Below are 13,054 nucleotides of genomic sequence, written 5' to 3' on the forward strand. Positions count from 1 at the left end.
AAAAAAAAAAAAGGAATTTTTCATTTAAAATATAAATCATTGCTTTGTAGCTGACATTTTTAATGACTGTTAGACATTAGTGAACTGCATGTTTTAGTAGTACAGTATAAACGTATGTGTCATTATACATTTGAGTAAAAGTTACAAAAGTATTTGTAAAATACTGTAAACTGTATGAAAAGAGTTAACATTGTAGAACACTTTTTACTGTATCACGGTAGCATGAGGTCTTGCAGAAATAGCTTTTTTCTTCCATAGATTCTACTGCACATTTTAAAACTTTAGAAATGAAACCGGGCAGTTTTTTGTTGTTCTTTTTTAAGCAAACTTTTCATTCATGTAAACTAAGCACTTTGTTCTATATGTTCTAAATTCCAGCAATGAGATAAATAAATTGCTGCATTGGATGGAATATAATTATTGAATTTTGGCAGAACTTCAGTGAACTCTGCCATGAAAGATTAATGGGCACAGTGCGCTCTTAGATTCTAAAGTAACAGATGAAGATAAAGGGAGTGCAGGCTCCAACCTTTGTGGTTCGGAGAAAATAGAAATGATGGCAAATGTTAACTTTTGGCATAAACTGCTAATGATAATGTTTTGTCATCTCGGTGATAAAAACTACAAAAAGAGACAAGAAAATCCAATTTAGCAGAAATTCTCTTCATTTCTTTCTTGCTCTGCTTTCCATTTTTTGTTGTTGTTGGGTTTTGTTGTTGTTGTTGTTGTTGTTTTGTATTTGAATTATTCTGTGTTCTTGAGAACGGGAGAATGAAACAGGCAGACTACTACTTGCAGGATTCAGTAATATGGTGTGCTAATGAAATCCCTCCACATCAGCACATATGTGGTTTTTCACTAGAATTATGATTTTGGTTTGTGATTATGCCCCAGTGATTTAAAAACACAGGTAGAATTGCACCGGCTGCATAGAGACTGCACGTGCAGTCAGTGGTTTTTGTTGTTGCTTCATCTGTTCACTCTCTCCCAAACCTGAACAGTTTACAACACTTGTTTTGACTGACAAATTGCTGCCACAACCACAAAATAATATTCTGTTGGGCTTTTAAATTATTACTGCACAAAAATAGTGTTTTTAATCAAGAACAATGATCCACTGTTAGGCCAGCCAAGCTCCCCGGGCGGGATCAACAGAGCAGTGAGGGCTCCTCGGTGCTTCCCGCCGGCTCTCTCCCCATAAGAAAAGGGCTCTGGGTCAGCGCTGCTCCAGGCTGTTGGGACCTTCCACCACTGGGGCCAGGAACAGTGCCTGCCCGGGTGACCTGTACCTCAGCCAGGTGCTTCTCCAGGCAGCGGCTGGGCCCTGGGGCAGACCGCCCGGCTGGCAGCCAGGTGGGGCCTGTGCCAGTGCACCCTTAGTGCCCCACGCCTGGGGGTATTAGGCAGGGAGGATGTATCCATGCTGGGTTTTTCCCTTGCTTCCCATTAGCTAACCTGCCACTAAGGCAGAGTGCATTCAGCTCCTATGTTGTAAAATGGCAGATATCCAGGATCCGGGATATATTTCATGACTTCAAAGACGTTTCTGCTCTCCTTTCTAGTCACATCCTTAAGCTCATGATGACAGCATTACGAGTGGGATAGTAAATATGCGTACAGACAAGGGCCCGATCTCAGCCCATTGAAGTCACCAGAGAAAACCCTCCCTGACTGTGTGGCTCTGGGGATTCCATGCTTGGCCTGGCTGTGGCCTGCCAGGAGCTGCGCCTTGTCCCTCCCCACTCTGCTGTACCAACAGGGCTGGCACTGCCATCCTCCCTGGGCTGCTCTTTCAGTTTCACCGATACTCCTCAAAGAGGAAGGCTTGCTGACTAACAGGCTTGAGTACTCTTCCTGGCTTTGCGGAGGAGCAAATGCCCAAGCCCTTATTTTGCCCATATGCAGTCTTTTTCATTGTCTTTCCTCCCTTCCAAAAGTTAGTCTTGAGGCTGACCTTCATTATCTCCATTAGTACTGCGGATTCAATCAGAGTTCAGGAAGTACAGCTACCTGCCTGCTAGTGTCTCCCTACTGAAGTGCTGCATTAGATAGTCTGTGTCCAATACAAAATGGATTTACATGCTAGATCTATCACTATCTTAATCAGACATCTTTTTTTTTTTCAGTAACATTTATTTTAGGACATCTTAATATTCAAATAGAAAGGGAGATTTATATCTTTTGTAGAGTACAGTAGAGTGCTTCATTTAACTTGTAAGCATATTGAGTTGGAAAGCCTTTAATGACTTATATTTGCAGTGTGCCTGTATTTCCAAGTAGACCACGATCCCTTTTTCTTTCAGGTTTAAGCAATTCACAGAAATGAAAAATTTTTTTAGCAACCTAGTCTGTAGGTTGCTAACCACAGGTTATACGATAGGAGGAGGAATATTATGCCATGGACAACAAATGTATTTGCAACATGAAATCACATTACACTTTCACAGCAGTGGGATTATGGACTGTTAGCATATTCAATCTCTTAAAATATTATGAATATTTTTGCAGAAATTACCTATGCAACCCAGGGAACACTGCTGCACATTATTTGAGTACTTAGTAGTTGGGTGAAAGTTTAAATTCCAGCTCGAGTCATATTGATGGCTCTGAGATGGCCAGAAGTGGGCTCATGGCAGGGAACCTTTCTGCTTCCTCTGACCTGGAGAGCCTCGTGGGCAGCAGCAGTGGCTACGAGATGGAGGCACCGAGATGCCTCTGTGCAGGCAGCACTGGAGTGGCAAGCCAAGGCCATTACGACTGCAGACGGGTTATTTTCTGCCTGCTGGCACAGCGATTGCCTCACAATTCTGACATCAGCTCTGCTGTGAACCTCTCCCAAAGTGGGATGCTCTTCATGCAGCTGTAGTTCCAGAACCCTTGGCAGAAGGCAGTTACATGGGCAGTGTGCTGGGAAAGGGTTTTATCCCAAGAGGGATTCTCTGTGGCTTCGTGTCTTACCACAAAACCTACCTCCTGAATTAAAGGCTGAAGACACTAGGCAAGAGGATGTGGTTTTTTAGATGTAAAACATTGTGAAGACTTTTCTTTAAGCATGGGAACTGACAAACAGATTAAAATATTCTAAGGCAATATTTTGATTTTTTAGTTACATACACATAGTGTCAGTCAGAATAGCAAATTAAGCTGAAATATAGTCTGTAAAACTGAGCACTTTACCCTTTGCAAAACTGCACATACTGGTGTGTTTCTGAAAGACTGTCCAGGGTGTGCCAGGTCTCCTGGGGGTTGAGCATTACAAATTTTCAGCCTTTCCCTTCAACTGTGATATACTGAATTTTGCATGTCAACATTATACTCTTCCAAAACATACAAGGAGTGTTGTAAAGAAGAAAAAGATTTCATGGAAATCTGAAACATCTTTTTTTTTTTGTTGTTAGTAAATAGGAACAATGATGTAAAAAACCTGTTACATTTGGTTTGTGCTGAGTGGGGGAAGTAGAGGAGGAAGATTAAGTTTAGAAAACCCAACCTAATCATCCAACTCAATGTCTGCAATCGATGAAAATATTTATAGCAGAATTGAAATACCGTTAGTCTCAGAGATCACAGTTGAAATAACTTTTTGTAATCTTGGAGTATGGCTGAAGAAGCAGAGTCTTTGACTGTAATACTCATGTATTAACAGTATGAATGGAACAAATATTGAAAAGGAGTTCCAAAAGCTTACAAGATATCTCATTTGGGGGTATATATTAGTTCAATAAATTCCAATTCCCCGACAAGCAATCATGATTGTTAATGTATATCTTTTATGACTTTCAGAGCAAGAGAAGCAAATTTTGGGAGCATGATCATTGTGATACCCTCAGTGGTAAGTACCCAAACTGCAATCAAGTTTATTACATTTTTGTAGAGTAGAGGCCTTTTAGAGACCACACTTGTTGCAGCTTAGTCACACAGCGGCTTCAAATGTCGTTCTGGAATAATAGGGCAGTAATATGATATACTCTATAATGAAAATCAGTGTAAAGCACAGGTGGTTGCTAGTATTTGTGTGGTCAGATATAAAAGCTTCACCATGGGCACAAGCTACTGCTTTCCCACTTGAGGAAAGTATAATTAAAAGTGGTTTCCAGATGTCTGCCATTTCTAAAAGTGAATTTTGCAAATGCAAACTGGTCTACATTGCATTCATCATTATGAAGCTGTTGATGGGTTTTCAGATGATAAAAAGGTTGGGAGCATCAATACCCTTGCTTTAAAACCAAGGTGTCTTTAAACAGCAGATGGTAGCATTTTATGTTCATACTGTGTTCATAGGGATTTATGTGAGTAGTTCATAGCTGATCTATGGCAAACATGCAAAATCTATCTAGACAAAAAATAACATTTATTTCATACAGATGAGATGTGGTTCATTGCTAGTGAATTGATTTGCAACCAGAAAGTTACAGTAAGATGGTACTGGTGGTGTTGTTTCGTTTCTCAGTAATGCAGTGAAGAAAATGGCACCCTAATGCATTTCATTTTAGCTCCTTTATCCTAATTTTGAAACCTGGACAAATAAAATGCATCTTCTAATTTTGTCTTTGTCTGTAGGTACACAAATAGTTAGAAAACAAGCAAAATATGCTAAAAAGTGAACTGTAATTCAGCTCAAAATGGAAAACAGAAGAAACTCTTAGTTTTACACAATGCATCGTTAGTTGAGTTGTCTGGGAAAAATATAGAACAAAATTCAGAAAAGATGCTAGGCTTTAAAATATGGTTAAAAGAAGATTTTGGCTCTTTTAATTTGGCTAATTACAGATTTTTAGGGCAAAATGGTTGTGCTAATATCAATGTAATTTCATTAGACCTTGTATTTCCCCTGGAAATTTTGTTGTCAAAATAAACTCCCTGTTTCAAAAGAATTTTTTTTCAACTCCAGAGGAAGCAACAGGGAAGAATGCCATGCTTGCCTTCATCTTAGTAGTACTTCTGCTAGCACTACACCCATTACTGATTCCTGTGTCTTCCAGGGAAGTTCAAAAGTGTAGGCTGGAACCGATTAGGCTAAGGATCTTGGACTATTGATAAATAATATGAAATTATTTTTTTAGATACTGGCTGTAATATTGTCTGACCTTTGCATGCATTTCGTTTACTTATTTCTGCAGATGTGACTCACAGCATTCCTTGTCAAGCGAGAATCTAATCCTTAACATTTGATTTTAGGGAAATACCAAGAGAGAATAAATTAAAGGTTTTTCATGTGTTTCCTCTTGAACTTTTCTGCAAGGAAGTTGCTTTTCCATTGTGTAAAACTAAGAGTTTCCTCTCCCTCTTTTTTGACTAAGCAGAATTGAAGCACTCATTTGAAGTGTGTATCTACTAGAATACTTCAGTAAAGGCTGAATTTAGTCAGAAAAACAAGTGTTCAAATCAAATAATTTTTAAAATAAATCATTACGTTTAGACTGTGCCCAGGTTTTTTGTGTTTTTTTTTGTTGTTGTTGTTGTTGGTTTTTGGAATTTGTTTTGCAGTAGAAAACATTGCAAGTACTTACAAAGGCATTGACAGGTTCAGTGAGAGACTCAGAATGCAAACTTGGTAGCAAAGATAATAAGTTCACCTGATTCTTCTCTGTAATAACAAAATAACCCAGTAAAGTCATAATGCTGGTAAATTAGAGGGTTCTGGCTTGAATATTTTTGTATCTCTGAGATAGAAAGTCCAGATCTAGAGTGCTCAAGGCACTCAAGGATAGAATGGAACATAAAACCAATGAGCAGGATATCAGTAACTGCATAGTGAAAATACTGATCTTATAAATATTGGTTTTTAGAACAGCAGATTTTTTAATGTGAACAAATGTTTAATAACACTTTTTTACATTGTAATAACTGAGTTTAGTATAAATATTCTATTTTGATATAAAGCTACCAGTGACTGTTTTTACAAGTATGCTACTAACATACTTTTATATATAAACATATACCTTTAATATAACATCACATTTAGACCGCTGTTTGCCTAGGAGGTAGAATTTTACCACACAACTGTTATTAATCCTCTTATTTTCTGTCAAAATGACATTCAATATCAAGCTTAGAAATGTCCACCAAACTACAGACATTCACATGTGAAAACGTGCAAAATGAGTGTTATCTTGCTACTTAATTCACAGTCTATTGCTAGCAGTCACTGCCATGAGTTGACTGTTCACATCAGAGTCCAGCTCCGTGACCTCACTTTACATTTTGTACATTAATTTTTTTGTGCAAAAAGTCTATTTTATCAAGTACTCAGAGTAAGAAAATAAGTAACTTACTAAAAAATAGATTATTTAATTACTGGGCATTTTACATCCTTGCTACCTGTTGACTTCTGAGTACTTGTTAGTATTGGTAGTATTCTTATTAGTTAAAAAATAAAATGATGACCCAACTGAGGGAGATGCCAGTTTTTTGGGCTGCGCATCTAAGGACATGAGGAAAGTGGCATATTGGCAGGCAGAGATGCTTCCGTGACCACCAGATGTGGAAGACAATTCACAGATCCCCCCTCAAGTGCAACAAATCTGTCCACTGTACTTAATTTAGGCAATATCCTGCTATATAATCCTCTGCCAGGTACTGAGTACAGTTGTGTGAGCTGTCGTATATATATGATACTGTTGTTGGCTATTCACTGACAGTTTCACAAGAACATCCTTTTCCAAGCATCTGTACCCTTCTTGTTTGTAGTATTCCAGTGTTCAACAAGTGCAGTGCATTCTATTTCACTCAGACAAAATTAGAGATGACCTGTTTTATATTTTATTTAGAACTTTTTTTTTGCCTTGTATTAAATACCTCTTTGTAAATCTTGCCTGCATTTGTGACTTTCAAATACCTATTCTTTGCCATAATTGAGAGACTTTGTGGGTTCACAATTAGCTGCTACAAGAAAATGGTCTATAATCTTAGAACAGTCGAGTAAGACCTTGGAGAAGAGTGAGCCACAGAAACAGAAAAGCTGTTTAATATTAAGACTCTTTTTAAATAAAAATATACCTAATAATGAAAAATACAGACAGGAGAAAGATGCACTAAAATGTTTCTAAAAACTGTATGCTTTCACAATTTTAATGAAGTGAAATGACTTTACAGAACTTGAAGGTCAGAAATAATTTTCTTGGGTGTAGAGAATTATTGACACTTCAGAAATTTTTGGTTTCTGAAATAGTAACAAAAAGATAGAATATCAATTATTTTATAAATAAAAAATGGAGTAGGTGAATCAAATAATAATAATAATTGTAAAATATTTCATTTTGATTTTGATTTTTTTGTACATATTTATATTAGAATTTGGAAAAAATATTTGAACTTTAAATTAAATCTTTTTCATATTGACAATGTGTAAATATAATGTTTCAGCAATTTCTAAACTGTTTATTTTGTTGTTGTTTTAATGGAAAATGAAATGGCACATTTCCTGGCGAATTACTTTGTTTTTGGTGAACCAGCCTTTTTGGAAGGAAAATTTTCTAAAATGTTTCCTGATAACTGTGTCACATGACAAACATATTGTGTCTTTTCTGCCCTTTTAATCTTTGTGTTTCTGGCATTGTACAGTGTGAAACGTTAACAGATTATCAACTTCAAACATGAGCTTTCTTGTTCCTTCTTAAAATTAAGTATCTTGCAAGAAATATATATGCAGTCCAGCTCAAATGCTTTGGCTGTGGATAAGCCTCATTTATTCATGTCAATACGATCACTGAAACCATCGAAAGGGTGCTTACCAGTTCTCAAGGTCAGCGTGTGTTACACCACTGTAAATATATCTTATATGAGACCTGCTCACAGATCGTTGAGCTGAAAATAAGCATGAATACAGCCGTACCCTCAGTTCTTAGTTATTGCCTTAAGACTTCATCTCCTTCAGTTGTTTCCTCGGAACAGTGCCCAAGCCTGCAGACAAAGCAGTGTGCCTGCTTCAGGCTGAATAGCAGCAAGACATGGTCTTTACGAAACCAGAGACGGTCACCACACAGATATCACTACTTTCTGTCCCATTGCATGACTGACCTCCCTGTTCAGACCTCCATTTAACTGGGCTAAAATCCCATGGTATTTTGCTGCTTCCTAGTAACATCCTGTTTTTTAAGAAAAGCTTAAAGTCACAACTCTTTATGTGGTTGTCATTCAAAGTGATTTTACTATTACATTTTAAATTTTTTATGAGGGAATATCTTCTCAGGTGTTATAGGCATTGTGCCTTCTGTTCTTGTGTGAATTTGCCAACTGTAGCAATAGCACTGGAGACTCTTCCTCTGTTTTGCTAAAATCGTCTCCTTATTCTTTCCTAATCAAATGCATTGGAACTGAGACTAATTCTGATCACAGCTGATTCAGCTCTACTAGAGACACTGGTGAGTCAATATATTATAAATATTTTTTTATTTATAGGTTTTGGTGATAAAACAAGGGGATTTTTTTGTTCTGAGCTTGTTCTTAGTACTCTTTCTTAGAACTGGCTTCCAAGTTCAGATCATAGAATCATGGAATAGCTTAGGTTGGAGGGGACCATAATGACCCTTGAGCTCCAGCCCCCTGCCATAGGCAGGGTTGACACCCACTAGATCAGACTACCCATCCAATCTGGTCCTGAACACCTCCAGGAATGGGCATCTACAGCTTCACTGGGCCCCTTGTGCCCATACCTCACCACCCTGTGAGTAAATAATTTCCCCCTAATATCTAATCTAAATCCCTCCTCATTTATTTTAAAACAATTCCCCTTTGTCCTATCACTATTAGGCCATGTAAAAAGTCAGTCTTCCTCCTGCTTATAAGCTCTCTTCAAGTACTAGAAGGCCACAATAAGGTCTCCCTGGAACTCTCTCTTTTTCAAGCTAATAAGCCCAGCTCTCTCAGCCTATCTTCATAGGAGAGGTGCTCCTTTGACCATCTTCGTGGTTCTCCTTTTTGCCCTCTCCAGCAACTCCTCATCCCTCCTGTGCTGAGGGCCCCAGAAGATTAAAGGGTTATTGTACGTCTCTGAGAAACGAACCCTAGTCATTTATGTGCATGGTATTATTTTCTCTATCTGTAGATCGATGTAAATGCATGTCGGCCTTGTGAGTGCAATAGCTATTGACAGACGCTCTTGGCTTAGCTGTGAGCATCTTGATTGTCTGGAGTGTGGTATTCTGCTTCGAGTGATGTACTGAGAGAAGAAAACAGAGAACAGAGATGATAATCAGAGATCCGGAAGATCTGATTTACAAGGGAAGTTTGAATGGACTCATTGGACAGATGTCTTGGGAATAATGAGAATAACTGGTGTTGCTTTGGGGCAGTGTGGTGAACTAGATGACCTCTTGTGTTCTCTTCAGCTTGTCTTTCCATCCCCTCAATCATTTCTCTCATCCTCCTTCTATTTCTTCCCATGCCTGAAGTTTTTTGGCATTTCAGGGAGGAATTATGCACAGAATTTGTGGTGATTAAGCTTATAAAGAGTCAACAAAATTTAATTTCTTTCATTATGATAATATTTGATGTCTGGAACACTGATTTGTAACAGAAGAGCTGCTTTAAGTGGTGGCATTTGAGAAAATAAATCTCTTCAGCCTTTATAATGGCTCCTTTTTGCAGTTACATTTCCTGGTGCTGTGCTGGAATACTTGAGGTGCTTTCTGAAATGAGGAGGAAGAACCTTCCTAGAACTCTCTGGTACAGGAGAAAATTCTCTGTGCTCTGTCTTTTCCCTGTCCGTATGTCCACTGTCACCAGATGCATCTGAAGTGTGCCTCTGAAAATTCTTTGGGATAGGAAAAAGCCACTTCAGTAGTGCTTAAATAAAGGAAGATGCACACTAGGAAATCAGGGAGTAGATAGGGAAAAAAAGCAAACAAAAGCCTTACAAACCATAAGTCATTTCAGCTTCAGGATGGCAGCTTCTACAGTACATGCCTATTGGAAGCCTCTGCACTTGTATAATAGGATAAATGAAGATAAATTGGGTTTGGGGCATTTTCGGAATTTAGTTTAGATTTTACTTTAACCTTTTCCTACCACTGATAGAATCAAAAGTAGAGTGCTAAGAATCTCTTTTTAATGATAAATATACAGGAGTAAGTCCATAGAATTTGGGTTTTTGAATGTAGCATACTGTTAAAGTCTGAAGGGCATGCAAGTGACAAACACTTGATAAAAAAGCAAATTTTAAAGTCTTATTCTGGTAGCTACAGCCATAGAAGACTACAGGATCCTGTACAGGATATTGGACACTGACAAATGCATCAAATGCCATCAAAGTTATATAGATAGGTATGTAATTTTTTGTCAGAGATGTTCAATATCATGACCATTAATGTAAACAGGGGAAATTGTGAGACAGAATGTGTCATACCATGGTGAAAAACACTTGTCTGCTTCCTTCTGAGCACACAGTTATATCAGTCATGAGGGACTGACTGTTTGTCTCAATGCTCTACAAGGCAAACTTGGAGCCCCTGTCTGCCAGGACACTCTCAGACTGAAAGACAAACATAGGCTGGAGGTGAAATGCACCAAGACACTCAAAACACCACTGTTAGAGCAAAAAAACAACATCAACAAAAATAGATGGAGCAGAAAGAGTGATTGTGATGGAATGTTTTTTATATTTGTTAAAAATTTAAGAAAACCCATTTTTGCATCCTCTACATACAAATGACAAAAGAAAAAGAAATCCAGCTGTGGAGAACATTGAAAAGAAGGTGCTAAAGTGAAACAAGAACATATAATTCATGATAAGGTAAAAGCCATGCAGTCTGAAAATACAACTAGGATGCAGGCAAGTTAGGGATTCTAGGAAACAAACTGAGGTAGACGCAGGTTTCCATAATGGGTCCAAAAATACTAGATAATTGTAGGCGTGCACTAATATCATATTTACTAAATAATGTTTTTGAGAGCATAAGTAATTATGCTAGTAGTTATTTATACTTGAAGAAACATCTAAATAATATTAAAAATGACTAACCTAACACCATGGTTCCTGGCTCAGAGTTGGAAATAGATTTGGTAGCATTAATCTGGTGGAAATTTATAGTTCATACCTCAGTGAGTCAAGAAGAACCTAAGAAAATACATTTTTTAATGAGTGTCTACCTATTTTTGGCTAGTGGAATCCATCAGAGTGACATGGACTTTGAAAATACATTCTTTTTACATCCTTTGGTTGAAAAGCTTTTGCTCCCTTCGATCTTGTTAACAAAGAAATCTTTGAAAGCATTAGGAATAGCCAAAATCTCACTTCCTAAAGTGTTTATCACATCCACTTTTAAATTGTAGAGGAGAGCACAGTTGCCTGTTTCTTTACATAAATGGTTTGCACTTTTATCAGCTGCTATCCTCCCAACTTTTTCCAGGGCACACCTTCAGCTTTTTACTGTTGGACTGAACACAGATCTTTTTCAGGCTTTAGGCAGTGAATTTGATATTGCCTGTACTGTAGTCTTTTCTGCTGTATGGCTGGTCTACTAACCTGCTTAAGATTATCTAAATTAAAACCTCAAAGGTGATTAATGAGATTGAAATAATGAAAGGGCTAATGTAGGAATTAAGTGGTCTCTGGCTTTTCTACAGTCCTTCCTTGTTGAGGTTACACTTCATTCAAAGCATCACTCACCTTCTGAGCAGAATTTATTGATTCTGGTAAACAGTTATTTTTATATCCCTTTTAAAGATAAAGAAACTGGCAAGAAAAGCTGTTATTGCAAAAAATCCGGATCAGTGCCAAAGGAATCAGAAATTAGAAATGTGAGCTTGAAGTGAGAAGAGAGGGAAGGTCCATAAGAGTATCTATACAACATGTCAGGTAGATTTGTGATGAGACTGTGGAAACTGAGCAGAAAAGAAAAAAAATGCAGAGCTGCTATGACCTGAAGTTATGAAACAGAGGAGAAAGAGACACCACAGGGAGGTGGATAATACTGAGATGTCAAAGTTTCAAGAAATCTAATCTCTGTGGTCTCTGATACTTTGCCTGTTATTTTGCAGCATTCCAATGGAGAAGTTTTAAGCTGATGAAAGAATTTTATAGAGCGTGTTCATGAGGAATGAGCCAGCAAGGAGCGAAGTATCTGATACAGTCTAGAAAGAGACCACTTTCTAGAGGTCTCAAGATTGCTTTGTGGTAGCATCGAGATGGCCGACGTAAAGCTATAAGACTAGAATAACTGATGGGTGGAATCTGTAGTGACACTGCTGCCTTACTCCATTTGTAAGGTAGCACTCCCAGAAAATGATGAATAAGATTTTTAGTGCTGTGAACCCCAAATGCATTCCTTTTATTTCTCAAAAACTGGTCAGTATTATTTGTACATGCAGAATTTTTCAAATGACCTTGAGTTAATTGGGTCATTTCAGAGGAACCTATCTTTCAGGCAGACAAAAGTCACTTTCCTCGCTATACGCAACATGGGTAATGAGGAAGGACTGAGGGAAACTCAGCTTTCGTTGGAAAATACAGAAAATAATACTTTAAACAGGATTTAAATAACAGAAAAGGAAAAGGCTTTATGAGAGGGAGAGGCATCAAGGCCTAGTATCCTTGAATTACAGTATGAGTTCAGTAATTTTCTGTTTATTATCCAGTCATTTACACTCCTTTTTTTTTTTTCATGATAGCTGTACATTCTCAGAGCCTCACTGTTGAAGCAAGACTGAAGTTTTTGTTCTGTTGACTCTTAACAACCAATCTTTCTCAGCAGTTCAATGTAGTACCACAAAATGAAGGCAAATGGATTTTATTAAATTGCGTGCGCCATACCCTGGTGGGAAATGTATGAGAACACAGTTGCAAGTATTTATTTCCAGGTCAACGTTACTTAGAAAAAAGTTAGGAAATAATAGTGGTCTCATTATATACATGTTTTTTCATTTATCTGGGACTAGTGATGATGATTTCTCTCTATACCTCCAAGAAAATCCAAGTGTAGGGAAAGTTATTTTCATTACCTTATTAACAGCAAGCTATCAAAAATGCTTTGAGAAGTTCAGATTAATTTTGGCCTGAAATTAAGAATTCAGTTTTGAAATTAAAAATTTATGTGTTTTTTCCTACATTTTCTTG

The 13,054-nt window shown here is 37.6% G+C and overlaps 1 long non-coding RNA gene across 2 annotated transcripts in view; it reads left to right on the top strand.

The window, feature by feature from the left end:
- The window catches only part of LOC104913987, a 232,537-nt gene that overhangs the window by 136,481 nt on the left and 83,002 nt on the right, over positions 1–13,054 (top strand). For both annotated transcript variants that reach the window (XR_795754.3, XR_795756.3), the window contains one exon: positions 3,784–3,832. This is a non-coding gene — a long non-coding RNA (uncharacterized LOC104913987). The remainder of the gene's footprint in view (positions 1–3,783; positions 3,833–13,054) is intronic.

This window comes from Meleagris gallopavo, chromosome 1 (genome assembly GCF_000146605.3).
Source record: "Meleagris gallopavo isolate NT-WF06-2002-E0010 breed Aviagen turkey brand Nicholas breeding stock chromosome 1, Turkey_5.1, whole genome shotgun sequence".
In the NCBI taxonomy this organism is placed as follows: domain Eukaryota; kingdom Metazoa; phylum Chordata; class Aves; order Galliformes; family Phasianidae; genus Meleagris; species Meleagris gallopavo.